The following is a 17,800-nucleotide window of genomic DNA, read 5'->3' as shown; positions in this document are numbered from 1 at the left end:
TCTGTCTCTCTCTGTCTCAAAAATAAATAAACATTAAAAAAAAAATTAAAAAAAAAAAAAAAGAAGTTAGTATCAAAAAAGGTAAAACCACCTTGGTAGCCTTCAGATCTGGCCTGCTTGCAGTTTCTGTCCTGTGATTTTTCAACAGGGAACATAACTTTTCTTTTAACTTCACAGGAAATTCTATGCTCCAATGTGCCCGGAGATATGAAGCATGACAAGAACTACCACCCAAGCAGTTGTCAGAATGAAAAGGCTTTGACAGCGGCTCCTCCAGGGGCTTGCCCTTCTCCCGCAAGCCATCAACAATGAAGATGCTCCTGGGATGGAAGGATGGTGACTTTCCAGGCAGAAACTGTTTTCAGAATCTGTACTTGTTTACTCAAAGGTCTGTAAAGAAGCAGACATGGCCAGGCAGGGGCCACACACACGTTCTAATGCTTTTTCCATCTCAAACTTTCATTTTCTTGTCTCAACATTTTGACAAGGTCTTAACTAGTCTCCTGTGTCTTCTCTCCCCATTTTCAAGTTATTTCATATGTTGCCGTAAGAATTTTTCTATAAACACGAATCTGGTCATATTGCCTCACTCAGTCCCCACTCACTATGTCTGGTCTACTGAATAAATCCTCAAGCCCTTGGCATTGCACTGAGAGAATGTCATAGTGTGGCCTGAATTTACCCTCCCAGCCATACTTCTAGTCACCTCCTCATCAAGGGTGGGTCAGTCATTTCCTTTTGACCCCTAAATCTAAGAATCTGTAAGACTGTAAAGCTGTATGATTTTGTAAGACCCACTGTCAGTAAAGTACATACTTTTCAACTAAACTTAGTACTGAAATACACAAATGAGTACACATTCCTTAATTGCATAGCTTGATCGATTTTCAAAATGAACATACCGCTGTCACCATCACCCAAATCAAGAAATAGACTGTCACCAGGACTGCCTGTAAGTCTCTCCAGACCCTCTCTTGCTCATTCCCTGTCCCCTGCCTTCTATCACCTGTGATTGTTTTTTCCTGTTTTACAACCCTGTAGAAATGGAATCGTACAGGAGGAACTCTTTTGTACCTAGCTTCTTTTCCTCAATAGTTTGTAAGGTTTATCTGTATCAATGTAACAATTGTTGGTTGTTCTCATTGCTGTCTGGTGTTCCAATTTATTCATTTTATTTTTTAAGTTTATTTATTTCTGAGAGAGTGAGAGAGAGCGAGGGGCAGAGAGACAGGGAGAGAGAGAATCCCAAGCAGGCTTGGCGCCGTCAGCACAGAGTCCGATGCAGGACTTGAACTCATGAACTTTGAGATCATGACCTTAGCTGAGATCAAGAGTCAAATGTTTAACCAACTGAGCCACCCAAGCGTTCCTTTACCCATTTTATTTTGACAGACATTAAGGTGTTCTCATTATTCGCCTACTTAGTGTAGTGCTGCTCGAAACATTCTTGTATTTTCAGTACTTGTGTTTCAGTAACTATGTGTATGCATGACTATAGGATGTATACGTAGGAGTAAAATTATCGGGCCGTTGGGTACGAATGTCCCTAGCTTTAGTAGATACTACCAAGAAATTTACTAAAATAGTTGTGCCAATTACATTCCCAGCGGCAGTGAATGAGTGAGTGTTCCTTCACATCAACATACGGTTCTTTTCCATATTAATTTCGGTGGATGTGTAGTGATATCTCATTGTGGTTTTAATTTATGTTCCCTTAGTGACAACTGATGTTGAGAAACTTCTCATGTTTATTGGTGGTTTTGATTTTTTTCTTTTGTGAAGTGTTCATTCAAGTCCTTTGCTCATTTTGTTTTTCTATTGATTTTAGGCCGTATCGATCTACGAAAAGTTACATATCCTACGTATGGGAAATTTTGTACACATACACAGTTATCCCATTCTGTGTCTTGCCTTTTCACTCTCAACGTATTTTTTAATGGACACAAGTTCTTAATCTTAATGAAGTCTAATAGGTTCATTTTTTCCCTTTATGGTCAGTGCTTTGGTGTCCTGTTGAGAAATCTGCTTGCTCTAAATTATCAAGATATTCTCCCATCTAGTGGCATTATTGTTTTGTCTTTTATATCTAAATCTGAAATCTTCTAAACTTCATTTTTGCTTATGATGTAAGACAGGAATGTGGCTTTTCCATATGGATATTCATTTGACCCAATTTACCAAAAAGTCCACTGTTTCTCCTTTGCACTGCAAAGTCACCTTTTTATTTTATTTTAATTTTTAACATTTATTTATTTTTGAGAGAGGGCAAGTGGGGGAGGGGCAGAAAGACAGGGAGACACAGAATCCGGCTCCAGGCTCTGAGCTGTCAGCCCAGAGCTGACATGGGGCTCGAACCCACAAACTTTGAGAACATGACCTGAGCTGAAGTCAGGCACTTAACTGACTGAGCCACCCAGGAGCCCCCAAAGTCACCTTTTCATAAGTCAGATAGCTGCCATTTGTTTTGAGTCTATTTCTGGATTCTCTGTTCAGTTCCATCAGTCTGTTTACCTGTCCTGTACCAACACCACATTGTCTTAATTACTGTGGCTTTATAGCATGTTGTGACATTTGGTACTGCAGGTCCTTCAGTTTTGTTCTTCAAAGTTGTCCTGGCTATTCCACATTATTTGCATTATCATATAAACTTTAGAATCAGTTTGTCAATTTTCATGAAAATGAACCTGGGATTTTGATTGGTATTTCATTGGATCTATATTGGTCTTGTTGTTGTTGTTGTTTATTTGTTTTGTTTTGTTTTTGGGAGAGAGAGAGGGCACAAGTGAATGAGGGGCAGAAAGAGAGGGAGAGAGAGAGAATCCCATTAGGGGCAGAGAGAGAGAAGTGGGGCTCACCCAAAGTGGGGCTTGAACTCACCCCATGCGGGACTTGAACTCACAAAATGTAAGGTCATGACCTGAGCCGAAGTCAGATGCTTAACCCACTGAGCCACCCAGGCACCCCTGGATCCATATATCTATGTGTGGGAGAATTTACATTTTATAATATCAAAATTTCCAGCTGGTGCATATGATTCATTCATTTATTTAAGACTGCTTTAATTTTTGTAAAAATGCTTTATAGTTTATTGTGAAGAGGTCTAGGCTAACATATTGCTTGGGATATTAACATCTATGCTCATGAGAGATATTACTCTATAATTTTCCTTTCCTGTAATGTCGCTGTTAGGTTATGTTAGCCCCATAAAACGAGTTAAGAAGTGTTTCTATTCATGGGGCGCCTGGGTGGCATAGTCGGTTAAGCGTCCGACTTCAGCCAGGTCACGATCTCGAGGTCTGTGAGTTCGAGCCCCGCGTCAGGCTCTGGGCTGATGGCTCAGAGCCTGGAGCCTGTTTCCGATTCTGTGTCTCCCTCTCTCTCTGCCCCTCCCCTGTTCATGCTCTGTCTCTCTCTGTCCCAAAAATAAATAAACGTTGAAAAAAAAAATAAAAAAAAAAAAAGAAGTGTTTCTATTCTTATATTCTGTGGAAGAGTTTGTTAAGACTGGTGTTATCCCATCCTTCAGTTATGTTTAGATGAATTTACTAGTGGGGCCATCTAACACTGGCAGTTTCTTTGTAAAAGAGGTTTTGCTTTTTTTTTTTAAGTTTATTTATTTATTTCAAGAGACAGAGCATGCACACGAACAGGGGAGGGGCAGAGAGGCGGGGAGAGAGAAAATCCCAAGCAGGCTCCACGCTGTCAGCGCAGAGCCCAACTGAGGGCCCAAACTCATGAACCTTGGAACATGAACTGAGCCAAAATGAGGATTCGGACACTTAACCAACTGAGCCACCCAGGCACCCTGTATAAAAGTTTTAAATTGCAGATTCAATTTCTTCAATAGATACATGTTTGAATTTTTAAATGTAATTTTCTGTCAGTGTATTAAATTGTGTTTTCCTTTGGATGTGTACATTTGGTTTAAATTGTCAATTTGTTGACATAACGCTGTTCATAATCTCATCAGCTTTTTCACATGTTTAATCTACAGTGGTGTCCTTTTTTTATTTCCAATATTCGCAATTTGTGTCTTATCTCTATTTTTATTATCAGTTATGCTAAATATCTATCACCTTTAGACATTCGAAAGACATTTGTCTTTCAAAGAACCAATTTTTGACATTGTTGATTTTCTTTGCTTTATAGTTTTGATTTCTTTAATCTCTCCTCTTTGTTATTTCATTTCTTCTTCATTATTTGGATTTAACTCACTGTGTTTTAAAAAATTGTGATGGGGGCTCCTGGTTGAGCATCCGACTTTGGCTCAGGTCATGATCTCACGGCTCGTGAATTCAAGCCCTGCGTTGGGCTCTGTGCTGACAACTTGGAGCCAGGAGCCTGCTTCGGATTCTGTGTCTCCCTCTTTCTCTGCCCCTCCCCGGCTCATGCTCTGTCTCTCAAAAATAAATAAACGTTCAAAAAAAATTTTTTTTTAATTGCTTGTGATGGATACTAGCAATATATGCATTTAAAACACTTTTTTTATATGATCATGTGATACCATTCAGCTTTTTCCCCATTCTATTTAAAATTTTTTTTTTAATGTTTATTTATTTTTGATTGAGAGAGGGAGAGAGAGAGAGACAGAGCACAAGCCAGGGAGGGACAGAGAGACAGGGAGACAAAGAATCCAAAGCAGGCTCCAGGCTCCAAGCTGTCAGCCCAGAGCCTGACACAAGGCTTGAACTCAAGAACTGTGAGATCATGATCTGAGCCAAAGTAGGCCACTTAACCAACTGAGCCACCCAGGCACTCTCCCCATTCTGTCTTGTGTGACTAAATACATGTGTTTTCCAAGAAAGGTCCTCTAACAAACTAGAGATATAGTTTGTTAATATGAAAATCTTAGTTTTCTAGAAAGCAACTTGTATGGTGTAGAGCTATGGCCATAATTATAACTGTTAATATAAGAATTCCAAATGTTGCCTAGTGGTCTGGATGATGGGGATCTTCTTTTACACACCCAAGTTTTTACGTAGTAGGAAGTGACTTAGCACCAGAAAGAACTGAATGCTGGGCGGTGTCCTTGGACAATATGTCATCTTTCATCTACGTTTGAGATGAGTCTATTAGTAGGACTGTATTAGTTTCCTACACCTGCCATGACTAAGTACCAGCAACTGGATGGCTTAACAGAAATTTATTGCCTCACAGCCCTGGAGGCTTGAAGTCTGAGACCCAAGTATGGACAGGACAGCACTTCCATTGAAACCTTAGGGAAAAGCATCCTTCCTTGCCTCTTCCTAGCTTCTGGCAGTTTGCTGGAAATCTTGGGTGATCCCCAACTGACAGATGCATCACTCCAATCTTCCACCTTCGCAAGGCCATCTTCCCTCTTTGTATGTCTCTCTCTGTATTCAACTTTACCCTCTTTAGGGACACCGGTCCTATTTGTATAATATAGCATGATATTGTATAATAGGATTGTATAATAGTCCTACTTGGTTAGGGTCTACCCTTATGACCTCATTTTAAATTGATTAGCTCTGCAAAGATCCCATTTCTAAGTAAGGTCATATCCTGAGGTACTAGGGGTTAAGACTCCCAACATGGCTTTTTGGAGGGATATAACTGAACCCACAACAAAGACAATGTCAGTGCTTGTTGAGAAGGCTCCACAGATGGCCAAATGGAAAGCCAGACAATGGAGAGGGGGAGGACAAACATCCCATAGACAGGCAGCTAGAACACTCTCCTCGCATATGGAGACATATCATTTCCATGACTGACATGTTGCACCACAGATTCACCAGCCTTCTTGGGCAATACGATTTCCAACATGTGACCATACTTGCTTTAGTCCTCAGAGTGAACATCTGATCACTGTAGCTCCCATATGCACAAAATAATTTGGTCCTGGTGTTCGGATATATCACTGATGGGAAACCTGGCTCAGCATTGTGAGGCCACATTGCACAAACTGCTTTCAAACCGATACATGTTAACCTAAATCCCTATTTTCAAGGTGGCAGTAACCTTAGGAGAAAAGCAGTTGTTTAGAACCCGGTCAGCAGCTGATGCATGTACTTCTAGATTCCATTGGCGCTTCTCTGTGGCACCTCTTAACCTTTCAGAAATTTAGTACCTACTCTGCTCCTGTGATTGTCATTTTCTGCAATGTTTCTTTCTCAACCGCACCTTAGCTGGATCACCCTCTAGATAGCATCGACAGATTTTTAAGACCAGAAAGCAGCCAGGCCAATGAACCACTAAAAATAGCTACATTCATGGATCAATTAAATCCAGCTTGACATCTTTAGCGCATCTGTAATGCGATAATAATGATGATCTACCTCCTAGCGATGTTGTGAGGAATAACCAATGAATGATTGCAAAGCACCCTGAAAATAGAAAGGGCCCGATAAAAGCTTGTAATTATTAACGGTAATCATTTGCAAGTGACCTAGAAATTACTAAGTTATAGCATTCATTTTGTCGTGCGTTCTTTTTGCATAACATTTGGATTTCCAGCCCCAGGCTCTGTGTTGAGAGAGATTATAAGCTGCCACACGCTGCAGCCCTTGGGAGCCTTCTAAGGAAAAACTTAAAAGCAATATATCCCTGTACAGTATACAGGGTATACTGTATATCCTCGTATCTCTGGCCTTTAAAATTTGCCTTTCTTCCCTGTAGTTGAAATTAGAGATAAATTCTTGATAGTCATTCATTGATCCGACTGTTACTTAATGAGCATCACAGACACAGACGTGGGTTCTGAGGACACAAGGCAGAAAAATAGACATAGTACCTATTCTCTTGGAGTTTTTGGTCTGTGCAGATAAAATTAAAATAAGTGAGGTGGCGATAGCAGAGGATGCTAGGAAGGGGCAAATACCTGGCCAGCCCATCCCCAGGAGCGGGAACGTACAGGCAGGGACTGGATCGAAAGCATATTGTTCGGGTGGAACATCACGCATCGCCCTGGAGGGTCATCCTGCCCCACTTCTACCCTGCTTTCACAGAAGAACTGTGACTATGGGTCATCTGCCCCACCTCCTTATTTCTCCGGGTAATCATTCATCAACGTCTTTTGTCTTCCCTCTTTTTGAAAAGCTCAACAGGAAAGGCAGCTCTTTTACCAAACCAGGCAGGACTTACTCTATCTCCTCAGCTATCTAGGGGCCAGACTGAGTTAACTGGTAACTGGGCACCAGACAAATGTGCGATACTCCCTTAGGTTTCCATGTCTGCTGGACCTGGAACGTTCTCTGTGAAGAAGATAGAACCCCTCCAGTAGATTCGACTTTATTGCAAAACTAACAGTGGCCCGAGTTAGAGGGCCCCACTGGTGGCCCTAGTGGTCCTAGTCGGGGCTTCGGGTTATCAGTCCCGCTCTCCTCACCACGTCCGCATCCCTGGTTTTTCCTCCTTCCTGTGTCTTGGTGTTGAAGGTCCTAACTCATCTCCCAGTTCCTTGGAGGCAGGTCCTTATTTTCCCTGCATTTTCTGACGAGTGGATATTCCATCTTGCATCGTGGACCTTCTTTGTGATTAAAGAGTCCCTCAACCCACATGTCCTGGTGACAGAGTCCTGAGTCACAGCCCTTTTCTTCTAATGGTTGCCATTCCACACCTGGGAGCTCAGGTGTGGCTTTTTCTGTCCCTTCCCGACACAACCCTGGACCTGGACTTGTTTTAAATGGTGTGTTAGTGGTACTTGAATCTGGCTTATTCACTCCTTCTTTTCCTTCCTGCCTTCTGCAAATATTTTGAATCCCTTCTCTGATCTCAGCACAGTGCTTGACCCTGGGGACACAAAGGTTTTAATAGCATTCAGATGCCTATGCAGCTGTCTGTAGAATCACCAGACATGAGCTGGATCCCTGGTGGGGACCCACACTGCTTCACAACTTGTGAGGTGAAGTGCACCTAAAGATAAGGTCAGGGAAGGCCAGGGTTTGAAGCCGCACTTCAAAAAGTGGCTGCTCCCTGGGTACTTACCAGAGCAGCTGACCACTGGCTCTGACCAGGTAGGATCTCTCTGTTCTGACTTTGGACTCATTCAGCTTCCTCTCAGCTCTGCTTAGCAATCGGCCGTCTCCTCTGAGCACAGTCTGACCCAACCAGTAGCTATTTTTTTCTGCTCAGCACATCCTGTAATTCCTGTAATTGTTCCTAGCCTCTGTAATGGGCTTTGACTGTAACCATGAACGTTTCTTCTGCATCTGATTTTCCCAAGGCCCCAGAAGGAAGCATTTGACTCTCCAATTTCTTGCATTTGACCTCTTGGATCCGTTTTAGAAGCTCAGTCAAGTATGTGGGTCCTACCACCCTGAGATGCAGATCTTACTGCCTGGATTTCTGCTTCACTAGCTGGACCCATCCTCCTGCTGCCCCCAAAGCGTGGTTTTAGCCCAGAGGCGAGAGCACAACCATTGCTTGCTTGCGGGTTGCAGGAAGAAGCAGAAAGGACGTACTCTGGGCTCTTGGTTTGGAATCTGGCTCCACCACCTACTTGGTTGTGTGATTTGGGGCAATTGACTTAACATCCACAAACCTCAAATTCTACTCTATAATTAAGGGGGATAAAATCCATTTCAGCAGGCTGTCATGAATATTACATAAGACAGTAAGTGGAAAGTACTAGCACGAGGCCTGGCATTGAGTAGGTGCTCACAGATGCCGGTTCCTTCATAATGTTTAGAGTGCTGCTTCAAATCTGCGATATCGGCTTGACTTCTCAAATCTCCGTAAGGTCTGCACTTCGTCCACTTCAGATTGCACGTTGCTATTATCACTGGTAAATGCATTCCTAAGCTGGAGACAGGGAAAGAGAGACGACAGATTAAACTCAACCAAGATTAGCAAACCCAGGGAAAGAGTGTGGTTTTTATATGTCCTTAAATGCCTGTCACTCAGAACAATGTCACCTGATAGTGAAAATGGTAAATATCTCTGAATCCCCAGCACAGAGTAGAATGCTCTCTCTTAATACTTACAGAAATCAGAAATCAACCTCTGGGTCTAGGTCAGGTGCGTCCCTCAGTGCCTATTTTCTAAACTCCAAGATTTGGAGAGAATCATAATTTTTTTTAAGTGATTGCTCAGGGAGGCTTTATAAGGCTATAGTTTAGTACAATTATGAGGTTAGATTCTAGGGCTGCTAACCTGGCAGTCCTGTGACCCCCCAAGGACAAATTAATTTAAAGTGAATGAAGAAGAACTACAATTATTACCTTTTGGAGAGCCAAGGAGTGCTTGTTAGGAACAAAGTGTGCAATCAAATGCTGATGATGGTTCTGCAGGCTGAGCATTTCTGAATACTTTAGGTACACAAATTGCTTTTGGTTCGTGTAACTCTGTTTCGACGTGAAATTTGCTCCTCAGGGGAAGCGGAAAAGAAAAATTTAAGTCTTCTCTTGGGGTCCACCGTTCAGGGAAAAATGGCACCGTTTTCATATAATGAGGCATCAGGTGGGAGGCAGTCCTGGTTCTGTCCCAAGTATTCCTCTCTGTTTTGTTATTCCACATCAGAGATAGCACAGAGTAAGCTCATCTGGGCATTTTTGTACATTGTGATTGTCATTAACCAAATACGTTGCAGTGCTTATTTTTGGAATATAAATCTTCAGATGACATAGCAAAGATAGAGCGGGTTCCTTCTGAATTGTCACCAGAGGATGATGGGACTCCAATTCCTCAACTGCTGTAGTTGGGGCTGGGACTCTGTGCCCCTTTCAAGGACCCTTGAGGTTAAGTAGGATGATGTTTCTTAGAAATTCAAGTGATGAGATATTGTAATAAAACAATAATTATACTCTAGATTTGTATTTTTCTTTTAAGTAGTTTAAGATGCTTTCATGTGTTTTCTCTCCTTTGGGGGGGGGGAACCCTGGATACATTTTCCATTTATGCTTCTATATATTAGAATAAAAATTGCTTGTGTTTTATTGATCCTACATGATGGGGTTATTCACCCTAAGATGCTCCTCAAGGAAGAAGGAAAGGTCTTTTGGATGCTTACCCATGGGCCTAGAATCTGTAATTCATGGCTTGTAGTAAACTCCTAGCTACTGCCTTGCTTTAGGTGGATTTAGGCAAGGATTTTACCTCTCTGGACTTCCATTTGTGCAGGAAATAAGGGTTAATACAGAAAAAGGTGTCCAGTTGCTTGGCTAGCACCTGAGCAGTGTGGCATCCGAGGCCCCGAGAGTTCCACGTGGCCTACTCCTTGACTGTGAGCGGTGTTGGTAGTGAGGGGACGCAAAAATGCTGGCGGATACACCCAGCAAGAATCCACCTCTCCTTGCCTTCTGTACCTGCACCTAAGGGACCCTAGACTTCTCCACATGCCTGCAGTCTCAGATAGGAGGAGACATTTGGGCTTCTCCGTTACTTTGATGGAAATGGCCACAGAAGCAGCCCTCCCTACCAAACGTAGGCAGGCACTGAATTGCTGAGTCCTCAGCAGGTACCCATGCTATTCATTAGGGTAGCCACTTTGCTCTGTCATCTCTAACACAGCAAGATTTGGGGCCACCTCTGAGACTTTGCCGCAAATTCAGGACCATGGCCAGTCGCTCATGAGGTCTTGGTGGATCTGTTTTTCCCCATCTGTTTTCCTCACTCTATCATCTCAGCCTTTACTCCCCTGAAATTGAGGAAACTACTCATCTCAACAAAATAATCAATGAGCAGACCTAATGAGTTCCCAATTTTATACCCAGAAGCCTACCCCATTGTGTATGTTTTTGAAAGCCAGGTCTTTATATTTACATATGGTTGGAAAAAATTATCAGATACACAGAATAAAATCTCCTATATTTCTCATTCATTCTCAACTCCTCCTAACTTTGAGAATAGCCAAGAGCTTTAGGATAAAAAGAAATTTTCAATGCTGCCTGAAAGAGACACCACAAATTTTCTTCTTGGCTAATATCTATTCCTCTATCCACACTCACACCATTTTGAGCTCTGAGTTTTAGCATATCATACCACAGCATTACACTCTAATTCTTACCACTAAATCATAGTTCTGCACTGATACAACGGGTTGAAGGGACTCCACATGGGTGGATTTTCTGATGAGCAACTTTCTTTGATCTAAGAAACTAAAGTTAACATACTTGCCTTTGAGTTTCTGCCAGTCTTTTATTTGAGGCATCTAAACAGAGATCTCCCCCACTTGACGCTTCTAAACAGCATCTAAAAAGACAAAGCTGCCAAGAGATAGTAAACAACATTCAATAAATAGAACCTGTTTTGGAGAAGGCCTTCTGGTGTTGTGTGTTTGATGCAGGACTTGGAAATGTTCCCAGTCTGTTAATAATTGATGGGCTATTCGAACATACTGAGGCACAAACACACAGCTTTAAGTGGGAAAATTCTTATTTGTCCTTATTCACCCCCTTCCTTGTCCCCATAGAGTTATTTGTTGTCATAACATTCTAAGGGTGTTCTTCCAAAGTAATTCCAGAGTCTAAGAAGGCATTCAGAGAGAGTTTTTAGTATCCAGATGGATTCCACACACTCTCCAAAGAATTCCTCAGGGTTGACCCCATCAGGTCAGATTTTAAAGTTAATCTACTTGGGGTGCCCGGATGGCTCAAGTCTGTTAAGCACCTGACTCTTGGTTTCTGCTCAGGTTATGATCTCACGGTTGGTTGGTGAGTCCGTGTCTGGCTTTGTGCTGACAGCGCAGAGCCTGCTTAGGATTCTCTCTCTCTCCCTCTCTTGGCTCCTCCCCCACTCGCACTCAAAATAAATAAACTTAAAAAAAAAATTAAGACTCCTATTTTCTTGGCAGATAGGGGGCTTTCTCCTGCGTTCTGGAAAGTTCAGCCCGAATCTCGCCTTATTCTGAGATGGCGCTGGTCCCGGCTGTGGAGGCCACAGAGCCTCCCTTTGTTGCTGAGCTGCGCAGGACGTCAGCCGTAGCCTGACAAGCCTCTAGCGTTCCCATCAGGTCCCAGGGAGAACAGCCTGGTGCAGAGCCGTGGGCAGAAATGCAGAAAGGCTGAGTTTTAATTAATCAACAAAGTAATTAGATAAGGTACAAGGTGGCCTGCAAAGGTACATAGCGTTCGGCAATGTCGAAAATAAGCAAGGAAATCAAGACGAGTGGCGCTTGTAGGAGAAAGGAAATGAAGGGACGGGATTAAGATGAAAGTAGGGGTGAAGCGTGCACCGAAAGTACAGCTCTAAAGCCCGGGGTGCATCAGGCGCGCAGTGTGATCGGTTACACTTAACACCGGAGGGAGCCAGGTCCCAGGGCCCGCATCGGCGTCTTCCATCTGCCAGCTACAAAGAACTTCCTTTCACAGGTTTTGTCCGGAGTATCTGCTACCTCATTCTTGCATCAAACACCGTGATCGGATTTAATGCGGTTATTTGGTTTAATTCTTTCAATGTAGGCAGAAGAAAGATCACATTCTCTAAGTCGAATAGGTGTGACAAAGCTTTCTCTCTGAGACCCACAACAGTCTCATGTTCTCATGCTTCATCTCTCCGGCTTCTCCCTTTAGTGCTCTGCACAGGAAGGACAAAGAAAAGGAAAAAAAAATCATTTTTCTCCTACTGTGTGTGAGGAGCTGGGCTAGGTTATTTGCATAGATTATTCCATTTAGTCCTCACAATAAACCTAGGAGGGAGGTACTCTTTCCCCCACGTTATAGAGGAGGAAAGAGGCTCCCAGAGGTTTGTAAATGTACCTGATCTTGGTGTGTGTTGGAGGCAGGGTTTGGACCCACAAGCTGACCTCAATGATAAATCAAACATAGCTATAGTTTCTGCTTAAATCGATCAATCGGCAATATCTTTCTAAGATCTACCTTGTGCTTGGCCCCAGAGATATTCCATAATTCCACCAGGCTCTCCCATCTATTTGCTAACTCTCAGCATGGGGGAAGGATCTGTGGATAAAAGAGGGGTAAAAGGGATTTGGTTTTTTTTTTTTTTTATATTCCAGTGATATTTCCTTCTACCACTTTATTATTATTTTTTTCCTGATCATCCTCCCCAAAGCACTATGTTGGTCAGGATATTAAAAATGAGCAGAAAACCTTTTCTATTTTTCTTTTTTCCCAGCTACTCTTTATCTAAGCAAGGCATAGCTAGCTAGAGGTAATTTCAATCCATTTTCGAGAAAAGACTGCCTGCCTTGGCATGTTTTTATCCATAATACCATCAGGCTGTACATGAATCCAGGACAAAGTGTCTTCATTGTATTATGCGGGAGAGAAATAGAGTCAAAGTCATCTTAACTTTGTAATGAATAGCATTTTGTCAGAGTGAATATTTGGCTCATGGGATGTTAAAGGAGCAACAGGACTAAAATGCTTTAATGGTCCAGAGACTAGCACAGCGAAATGAATTTATTGCTTTTAGTAGGGTTCCCAGTGGACAGCACGTAATGAAATTCGCTATCTGATGAGGCCGCCTTGGTGTGGGAGACTCGCTGGCAGGCGGGAGCAGCATACTGAATCCCGGGGCTCGGGAAACCTGAGGTGACCCTCACACCTGCAGCACAAGTGGCAGATTGCTCCCCCGTCTGGGTGAATTGATACACAGAATAAACGCGTGAGAGCCTTCACGGGGAGGAGGTGTCACGGGCCTATCAGTTGCCCTGCTCAAGACCATTCATTTTCAGGGGTGGCCGCGCAGATATTATTAGACAGACTAAGCGCAAATAGGACACCGACAGCCTGACTGTACTTGGATGAACCATAAAACGAATCACACCAATTTGTTTCTGGAAGGGGGTGTTTTTTCACCAGACCCAGAGGCGCAAATAAGATCTCTGGATGCCAAATAACAACGTAAATTAATTTGGCACCTCTGACCTCCAGGCACGAGGCCACTCATTGGACAGAAGAAAAGTGGCAGAGTGGGGACAAATGAATATTGGAAGAGGTGTGTAAGGGGCTGATGCTTGTAGGGAGGGGCTTTCGGTTTTGCCAAAGAATAAAAGGTTACAACATTCCCATAGCCTCTAAGATGGAGGGGAGCCCAGAGGACTCACCGCAAAAACGATTCCACAAGTAGGAAAACAGGAGTGTTAGGCGAGAAACGAACATCTTATCTGGAGGCAATTCTAATGAGTATCAATTGAGAGGAGGAGGCAAATCCATATACCACTTTCCCCTCACTGCCAAGAAGCATATCTTGGAGCTTACATTTCATCATTCACCCTACTTACGCATGGTGGTAAGAAATCATGTCATTAGCTTTGCGTGTTTTCCACTGGGTTGAATGTTGTCTAGGACAGAGACATATTACTAGGGGAGTACGAATTAGTACAACCGCTTTGGGAAACAGTTGGTGTTATCCCCTAAAGGTGCACCTTGATGTACCCTATGACCTAGCAGTTCCACTTTTAGGCTTATTGCCAAGGTGAATTCTTGCACATACACAGCAGGGATATGTATGAGAATGTTCATAATACTAAAACCTGGGAACAGATGCTTATAACTGAAGAGAACAAATAAATGGTGGGTTCACGTAATGGATATTATACAGTAGTCAAACAAATGAACCACAGCAATGTTACAATTAGTATGGATAAATCTCTGCAATAAATAATATGCAAGTGGGAAAAAAACCGAGACTGAGCAAAATGAATATACCCTTTTGGTAAAGTTAAAAACAAATTATATACTTTATTTATTTATTTATTTATTTATTTTAAAGTTTATTTACTTATTTTGAGAGAGAGAGAGAAAGAGAGAGATGGAGAGAGAGAGAATCCCAAGCAGGCTCTGCACTGTCAGCACAGATCGCGACGTGAGGCTCAATCCCATGAACTGTGAGATCATGACCTGAGCCGAAATCAGGAGTTAGACACTTAACCAACTGAACCACCCAGGTGTCCCTAAATCATATACTTTTATTTTATTTTATTTTTTCCAACTCATATACTTTTAAAGGACTCCATAGATATACAGAAAACACACACATGTATATATGAAAGCATGGGAATGATGATCATAGAATTCAGGGTGATTTGGGATGGGCTGGGGAGACCATGTGGTTGGATGTGGGTTGTCAAGGTCCTGGCTTTTATTTTGGCTGGTGGTTTTGCAGGTGCTTAATACAGATGACTAAATAAGAAATAAATGAAAATGGGCCATGCATAGGCCTGTGATGAGAGTGGTACCAAGGTTTATTATGATGAATCCAATTGTGGCCACCTGAGATCCAAAGGGAAAACCAAGAAAGAGAAAAGAGGAAATTATGCTGATCCCAGAACACTTCACTTAGTACTTGGTGCTTAACAGGATTTCACAGCCATGCTGGTGGAATAAAATATTTGAATCTAATCAGGCGCCTTGGTGATAATGTTACTCATAATTAGTACTCCAAGCAGAGTGGTTCTTACACGCTGATCCACGTTTTTGAGTCTTGAATCAAGAACTGACATAATTCATATGAAGAAATTATTTTTTTCTGAATATCTCAACATTTATTTCAACATTTTATCAAAGCGTAGACAGAAACATTGAAAGAATTTTATAATGAACTTCATATATCTACCACCTAGATTCTACCATTAACATTTTATTCTATTTTATCACATTTCCACCCATTCTTTTATCTATCAATCTATATCTCAGTTTTTAGCTGTATTTCAAAATCAATTACAAATCTCAGGCTACGTCTTACTAAATACTTCTGCATTCGTATCTTTAACTAGTTTCACATTTATTTTCATTTCTGATTTACAGGGGATATCAAAGAAAAAAGTTAAGGCATTTCTTGAATGAGGAAGAAAAGTGAATGACAAGTAGATTCGAAACTGAAAGCAATAAAATGAATGTGGCTTTAAAAAAAAAAAAATGCTTTTAAACAAGCGCCCTCCAACATCTCAAGAGCATCATGACCAGAGAGCAGAGTGCTGTTCTGCCATCAGAGGAGGACGAGTAGATCCTGAATGCGGCCCGAGAGAGACACAATTCAGAGCTAGGTGGTACCAAGGTAAGTACACATGAGGAACTGTTGAGAAGCCAAATCAAATCCCTAAACTCTGAGTAGCCTCCGTGTCAGGTTATGTGGATTCTATCATAGAAGCACTCACAGCCTTCCTGGAGCATTGCTGCTCAGTTTCCATTCTGAGCCACACTGGGGGTGATCCTTCAGATAGGAGAAGCCCCGGTAAGGCTCTCACAAGCAAACGTGACAGACTCTGGCAAGACAGTTTTTACCCCAACGCGCCACCGTGATTGCCTAACCAAAATTATTACAGCTGCCACTCTCCCAAATCGGTGCCCTCCCACCAAAGACTTCCAGGTGGTTTGAGGGACCTCAGTTCCGTGTTCTTCACACTCCAATTCAGAAGAGGAGACTATTGAAAGAATTACGGTCATCCTAGTTTAGCCCATTGTGTAAATCTTCCACTGCCACCAAAGAATTGCTCCCCTGGATTAATTCTACCAAAACCATCTGAGAAAAACAATTCTTGGTATGATGGGCTACTATCAGAGAGCTCCGGTTAACGCATATGTAACTTCGTGAGCACAGATGTAACCTGGAAGGAAGACATACAAATATTTAGCTTGAAAGATTTACAATCAATCATTTCGAAGGGAGCAAAGCTTTAAAACGGGGATCAGCAGATTACGGTTGGCATGTCAAATCCAGTCCGCAGTCTGCTCTTGTAAACTAAGTTTTGATGGAACACAGCCACGCTCATTAATTTATGTGTTGCCTATGGCTGCTTTTGTACTCAACAGCAGTGTTGGGTAGTTGCAATGGAAATTATATGGCTTGCAAAGGCTAAAATGTTTATTCACTGGCCCTTTACAGAAATCATTTGTGAAACCCTGGGCTTAATGGAGTGGCTCCTGGGGAAGGTGCATTTTGATGGGGTGGGGAGGTATCCATGAAGGTGAAGCGTTGGCTTCCAGACAGTCCTATGGAGTCACCTATGGATATGTGTTTCTTTCCACACTCACTTCATCAACCAAAGAAAGTCTGCTCCATTTTTTTTTTTTTTTACATGAGGGTTTCTGCATCGTTTGAACAAAGAGTTTTACAGGTTTTAGAAGTTAAAACAAATAAACACTGCCTACCTCAGTGCTTTTCAATCCTGGCTGCACAATGGGATTGTCTGGGACCTTTTAAAAAAAAGTGTATTTATTGATTTTGAGAGAGAGAGAGAGAGTTCGAGCAAGCACTGGAGCGAGCAGGGGAGGGGCAGAAAGAGAGAGAGGGGAGAGAGAGGGAGACAATCTCAAGTAGGCTCCATGTGGTCAGCACAGAGCCCGACCTCATGAACCGTGATACCATGACCGTAGCTGAAATCAAGAGTCGGATGCTTAACTGACTGAGCCAGGCCCTTTTTTTTTTTTTTTTTTTAATTTTTTTTTTCAACGTTTATTTATTTTTGGGACAGAGAGAGACAGAGCATGAACGGGGGAAGGGCAGAGAGAGAGGGAGACACAGAATCGGAAACAGGCTCCAGGCTCTGAGCCATCAGCCCAGAGCCCGACGCGGGGCTCGAACTCACGGACCGCAAGATCGTGACCTGGTTGAAGTCGGACGCTTAACCGACTGCGCCACCCAGGCGCCCCGTCAGGCCCTTTTTTAAAAATAACAACAGTCAGGACGCCTGGGTAGCTCAGTCTGTTAAGTGACGGACTTCGGCTCAGGTCATGATCTCATGGTTCATGAATTTGAGCCCCACGTCCGGCTCTGTGCTGACAGCTTAGAGCCTGGAGCCTGCTTCGGATTCTGTGTCTCTTTCTGTCTCTGCCCCGCCCCCACTTGCGCTCTGTCTCTCTGTCTCTCTGTCTCAAAAATGAATAAACGTTAAAAAAAATTAAAACAAAACAAAACCAACAGTCTGCCCCAGAACGGAAAC

General features: G+C 42.6%; 1 long non-coding RNA gene across 2 annotated transcripts in view; it reads left to right on the top strand.

The window, feature by feature from the left end:
* Positions 1 to 15,978, top strand: part of LOC125164004 (uncharacterized) — a 37,093-nt gene extending 21,115 nt beyond the window's left edge. For both annotated transcript variants that reach the window (XR_007151616.1, XR_007151617.1), the window contains 2 exons: positions 178 to 388; positions 15,666 to 15,978. This is a non-coding gene — a long non-coding RNA (uncharacterized LOC125164004). The remainder of the gene's footprint in view (positions 1 to 177; positions 389 to 15,665) is intronic.
* The last annotated feature ends 1,822 nt before the right edge of the window (positions 15,979 to 17,800 follow it).

Source organism: Prionailurus viverrinus, chromosome B1 (genome assembly GCF_022837055.1).
Source record: "Prionailurus viverrinus isolate Anna chromosome B1, UM_Priviv_1.0, whole genome shotgun sequence".
In the NCBI taxonomy this organism is placed as follows: Eukaryota; Metazoa; Chordata; class Mammalia; order Carnivora; family Felidae; genus Prionailurus; species Prionailurus viverrinus.
The sequence above is the reverse complement of the archived record's forward strand: the minus strand, read 5'-3'. Positions and strand labels throughout refer to the sequence as shown.